Source organism: Apodemus sylvaticus, chromosome 10 (genome assembly GCF_947179515.1).
Source record: "Apodemus sylvaticus chromosome 10, mApoSyl1.1, whole genome shotgun sequence".
NCBI lineage: Eukaryota > Metazoa > Chordata > Mammalia > Rodentia > Muridae > Apodemus > Apodemus sylvaticus.
Genome location: NC_067481.1, coordinates 24,410,778 through 24,416,777, shown reverse-complemented (window position 1 = coordinate 24,416,777; position 6,000 = coordinate 24,410,778).

The window sequence follows — 6,000 nt, the reverse complement described above, 5'->3', positions numbered from 1 at the left end:
CAGGGTGAGAGGCAGGAAGAAGGCAGAGGAGGTGGGAGGGGAGCTGAGCCAAGGGCAGAGTTGGAGCAGGCTGGGGAGATGCTTCCAGAAAAGGGGCTTGACCCGCGCAGAAGGCGGGGCCAGAGGTACCCACTACCTGCTTGTATAGTCTGACTGGACACCCTGGGATCTATCACGAATATATCACTCTTGTGACACTAGTGCCAACCAGACCCCCTGCTGTTTGCCTGGCTTCCCTTGGCAGTCATGCAATGAGGGAACTGGATATAAGCAGAAAAGAGAGCTTGTGAACACCCTCAGGCCATTTCAGCAGGGCAAAGGGGACAGAAGGGGGGGGGGCAAACAGCTGCCAGCCTTCTGGCCAAAGACCTCCCCTCTAACCAGTCAATCTCTCAATCTACAGGTGCCCGCCGTCCCTACCCCCCTACCCCGGGCCGGCCTCAATGCCGTGCCCAATGGTATCCCCAACGACACCCGAAAAGCTTTACGTGGATGCCAACCAGCTGGCACTGGCGCCTTCCGGCACCTGCCTGCCCTGGAGGAGTTAGACCTGTCTCAAAATGCTCCTGTCCATCTCTCAGGGGCTGCTTTCCAGGGCCTGGAGGCCACTCTGCGCGACCTCGACCTCTCTGCCAACCAGCTGGCATCTGTGCCTGTGACAGCCTTCAGAGGACTCCTCTACGCTCACCACAGAGCTCCAATGACTAGAAGCACTCCAGCTCTGAGCTCTATGCCCCAGCCTTCATCTGCCTCTCTGCCGCCCCCTCTGCCCCATCTACCCTCTATCCCAGCTGTTCTCAAGTCAGAGATGGGGTAGGGGTGGGTGGGGAATGACCCTTTCACAGGGGTCACATATCAGATCTCCTGCATATCAGAGACTTACATTACACTTTGGAACAGGATCAAAATTACAGTTATGAAGAAGCAACAAACATAATTTTATGGTTTGGGGAATCACCACAACATGTATTGAAGGGCTGCAGCATTAGGAAGGTTGGGAACCAGCCGGGCAGTGGTGGTGCACGCCTTTAATCTCAGCACTTGGGAGGCAGAGGCAGGCAGATTTCTCAGTTTGAGGCCAGCCTGGTCTACAGAGTGAGTTCCAGGACAGCCAGGGCTACACAGAGAAACCCTGTCTCGGAAAAAAAAAAATCGTTTTAGTGAGCATGTGTGGGGGGGGGGGCAGTGAGGAGGAGCAGGGAGAGCTGGGAGCCCTGCCTCCACCTCCCCTCCCTGTGGGGTGCTCCCATGAGCTGATGCCCGCCCAGCTCTCTTCCTGCGTTGGTCCCTCACACTGGAGTCCAGCGGTAGCAGCCAGAGTCTACGAAGTCATGCGGATGGAATGGAAAGGTGTGAGCAAGGCTGGAGAGGGGGCAGCCTGGCTTCTCCCCTCTTCAGCCCTGCAGGGATTCAGGGAAGACAGAGCTGGTTCTGAGATGCTGATGGGCCTGTGCAGCCAGTGGGTAGCCTCGCTGAGGGAGCCGGTTATCCAAGAGAGAGCAAGGTCAGACGGGGTCGAAGCTGAGGCCAGAAGCCAGGGCCACAGGAAGGGAGAAGAACAGGGCTCCTGCTCAGTGGGACAGAGGGGGTAGGGCCAGGGTTGCAGCTAAGAGGGAAAGAGGCTTCAGGCTTCACCCCTACCAATCACAGGAAGCTTTAACAAACCAGTCAATCAATCAATTAATTAATAAATAAACAAGCCAGAACAGTTGAAGCGTGTAGTGGACAATGGTGTGGAGACTCTGGACAAAGCAATGGGGTCCCTCCACCCCAGACCCTGCCCTGCCCTGCCCTTGGTTACCTGAACCGTGGGTGTCTGAAGAAGGCAGCAAGACAAGTCCCAGAAAGCTCCAGGCTTCTGTGCCTAGGAGAAACGTAGAGATGAAGTCCTAAAGAAGCCCAGAGCTAAATCTGTGCCTGAACAAACCAGGTTTCCGGAGAATGCGCGGTGGCTCTGAAGAGCTTGATCCCGTTGGCCGACTTCTTGCAAAGAGGGGGAAAAAGTTCCAGTCCAGCCTCAGCACGGGGCTGCCTGTGCTGAAGGGCACTGCAAGGCTAGAGCTGTGCTGTGAGGAGTGGTTAATGGAGGGCGGTGTTTAGGAGGGGTGGGCCTTCACTTGAGGGACAGGGGCCGAGCCATGGGGTGTGGCCCGGGTGGGGTAGAAGGAATGTGGCAAGTGGTCCTGAAGCCGGCTCGATGGTTAGTTGGAAAACCCCGGGGCTCCGTTAAAGCAGCCCGGAACAGAGGAGAAGCAGCTTTGGGGACCGCCACCTTTGTGGTGACGCTACCTGGAGGCGGAGCTGGATGGACAATGGACAATGACTCCAGGCTGCGGAGAATCAAAGAAAGGGATTTAAACGGACTGGGGCGGGGCTGGTCACCCGAGAACTGGATTATTGGCTACTAGGTAGGGAGAAGTTCTTAAAAGAGGCCTTAACTGGTTACCTTTAACCTCAACAAGACTGGCGCTTGCAGTCGAAGGAATGCTCACTCGCCTCCCTCAGGAAGCTTCCAGGTTTTCGAACTGCACGACTATCTCATCAGCCTGGGGATTTTAAGGAGCCAACTGGTCTTGGAAGGGAGGCGTGGAGACAGTCCTTAACAGCTGCTGGAGACTTCTAGCAAACTCTACTCCAAGCTGTCCGGGAACATCCTCCGCCGGCTAGGCTCTGCATGGTCAGGGTCAGGAATGGGGGAGGGAGGGGGAGGGAGGGGGCAATCCTCTATGGACTGGGCCTACCAGGATAGGCACAGTAGCACCTAACAGAGCCTGCGGTATAATTTGTAGGTCTTAGCACAAAAAGAAGTGCAGAGTTACTTGTTCAAAAATAAAAATATCAAATAAATAAGAAAAGTTTTTATTATTATTAATGATGGCCCCAGTTCAGCATTAAGGCAAGCATAACGCCTGTTGCCAGCGCACAGGTTGACGCTCCTGAAGCCATCCCTAGCACCAAGCCACAGGGAAGACAAGCACGGTGCAAACTTTGTTGTCTGCGCCTCCAAGAAAAAGACAAAGGTACAAACGCACCTACCTCCCCTCCCCCGTACTCATTTTCCAACACAAAAAGAGAAACATTCCCTTCCGGGAATCCTTACACACACACACACACACACACACACACACACACACACACACACCTCTTTAGCAGCTCCAACTCTGACAAGCCCCACTTCCTGAAGGCAGAGCACACCCTCCTCTCCTCTCATCTCTGAAGGACTGAGAGGAGCAGCAGCTGTTGGCCACACCCCTGGGGTCAGAGACCTGACAGACCAGCCTGATGCAGAGTAAGCCTGAGATTACACAAGGACAGAATTGTCTTTGAGGTCATCTAGCTGTCACCGATGCGGCCCCCAACACTGAAATTGCATGGTGGACTTCAGGGCCACCCACAGGCTCCCCACAGACTTCCGACCTGAACTTAGGTCTTTGGTTGTGATCCTTGCAGGTTCTGCTCACCCCTAGCGCTCACAGCCTGGAGAGGGTCATCAAGGATGAGGGTGGAGCTGAAGTTTAAGATTTTTGCTGCCGGTCATCTCTGAAATTGATGACTCTCTAAGGACAAAGCATTAGTGTACAGGGTTGTTGTTGTTGTTGTTGTTCATTTGTTTTGTTTGACTTTCTCTCCTGTGCAAATGGAAACCATCCTAGGCCAGAATTTCTTCCAAGTAGTAGCAAGGTCTTCATGCTCAAGGACCTCTGGATGAGGAGCTGGTAACCAAGTCCTCATGGGATCTTTTGCCTGGCCTTTACATATACGTAAACAGCTGGTTGTGATGGCAAATGACTAAAATTCCACAACTCATGAGGCTGAGGAAGGAGGATCAGTAGTTCAAGGCTAGCCTCAGATACATAGACTTTAAGCAAAAATCTTAAAATTAAGTTTAAGGCTAGACTAAGTTACATGAGATCCATCTAAAAACAAGTAAGCAAGCAAGTAAACAGACCCGAACAACACACACACACACACACACCAAGCTTCTCTATACCCAAAGCCAAGAGCCTTGTCATAGCTCTGTAATCCCTAGTATTTCTCCATGTTTGTGCACAGGCCGACAGTAGGCACTCTTCAGATGTTTTATCCTATTGCAACTGTGGTTAGGGAAAGTGGAGCCTGAGGGAGTTTGGGTTCCAAGCTTTCCTTAGCTGGGACCCAGTCTCCTCAGCAAGGATCTGGAAGCTAAGTCCCAATGGGCAGGCCTAGCAACCCTGCCTGAGGAGGCTGTGCCTCTCCACCAGACACATGGTGGGCAAGGAGCTCTCTGACACCCATCTCTGGCTCATCCTCAGGTGCTGAGGAAGGTCCTGGGGGCCATCCAGAGAGGTTTCTAGGAGTTGGTACTGATGCTAACAGCAGTCTGTGTTTCTATCAGCGTGTCAGATGGGGAAGGGGGGTGGGGAAGGGAAGAGGAGAGGAGAGAAAAGAAAATAGCAGGGCGGTGGTGGCACACGCCTGTAATTCCAGCACTCTGGGAGGCAGAGGCAGGCAGATTTCTGAGTTAGAGGTTAGCCTGGTCTACAGAGTGAGTTCCAGGAGACCCAGGGCTACACAGAAAAACCCTGTCTCAAAAAAAAAAAAAAAAAATCCAAAAAACCAAAAAAAAAAAAAAAAAGAAAGAAAGAAAATAAAAGGGGGAAAACAGCAGGCCGGTGTGGTGGGTGGTGTGGTGGGGTACTATAATCCCAGCACCCAGGGACCGAAGCAGGGGAATTGGGAGTTTGAGGCCAGCTGGAACTATATAGAGAGGAGAACTATATGGAGAGGAGAGGAGTAGAGAGACACTGGGTGGGGAGAGAAAAGGAAGAGGGGAGGGGTGGGTGGGGAGAAGGAGAGGTGCAGAAGCAAGCTGAGGACCTGAGCCTCCAGTGTCCAGGAGAAAGTCTGGGAATGTGTCTGTGTGAGGAGTCGCTGCCCTCAGCTGCTCGGGCCACCCAACAACCCCACAGCACGCTCTCCTGTGTTTCAGAACCTCCTCCGTCCCTGATTTCCAGACACCAGAGTTCCCCATTCTCGCCTGCATCAGCGACTCCCATCCAGACTCTCTCTGTCTGCCTTCTGTTCCTTGTGCCAGCCCCTTCCCAGGGCAAAGTCAGCACCAATAAAAAGAAAAGCAGGGCTGGAGAGATGGCTCAGTGGTTAAGAGCACTGACTGCTCTTTCAGAGGTCATGAGTTCAAATCCCAGCAACTGCATGGTGGCTCACAACCATCTGTAATGGGATCAGATGCACTCTGCTGGTGTGTTTGAAGACAGCTACAGTGTACTTACATAAATAAATAAATCTTAAAAAAAAAAAAAAAAAAAAAAACACTAAAAAAAAGCAATTTAAGGAAAGAAAGTTTTGTCCTGGTGCCTGAGTGAGAGTTCTGTGACAGAAAGAGGCATAAAGCTGGGGAACTTCCTCCTTTTCTCATTGCCATGTTCCATGTATGCACACACAAACACACACACACACACACATGCTTTATGCATAGAGTCAGAGAATCAGGGATGAGCATCTGCTAGCACTTACATAGATTGACCACCAGAGGGAGGTAAAGATCAAAGCCTACCACCAACTGTAGCACCAAGCCCACAACAGTCTCTGTTTGGTGTTAAGCCTCTTTAATTGACTTCAAAAGTTTTCTGGTTTGTTGTTTTTTATTTTATCCTCTCTCCCTCCCTCAGGTGTCTAGCCTGACCTCAGAAATCCTTACAGGAGCTGGAAGATGGCTCAGTTCATGTTAGGGACCCCACACCCCTGGCCTTCGTGGCCACCTTCATTCACGTGCGTACACCTGCACACATATACATAATTAAAAACCAAGGCCAGCCTGGTCTACAGAGCAAGTTTCATGATAGTCTGGGCTATACAGAGAAACCCTGTCTCAAAAAACCAAAAAAAGAAAAAAGAAAGGAAGGAAAGTGTGAGAGAGAGAGAGAGAGAGAGAGATTCCTGTATGACCTACAGGGAGACAGGTGACCACCCATAGCACGCACCCTGAGCTGTCTGTCATCA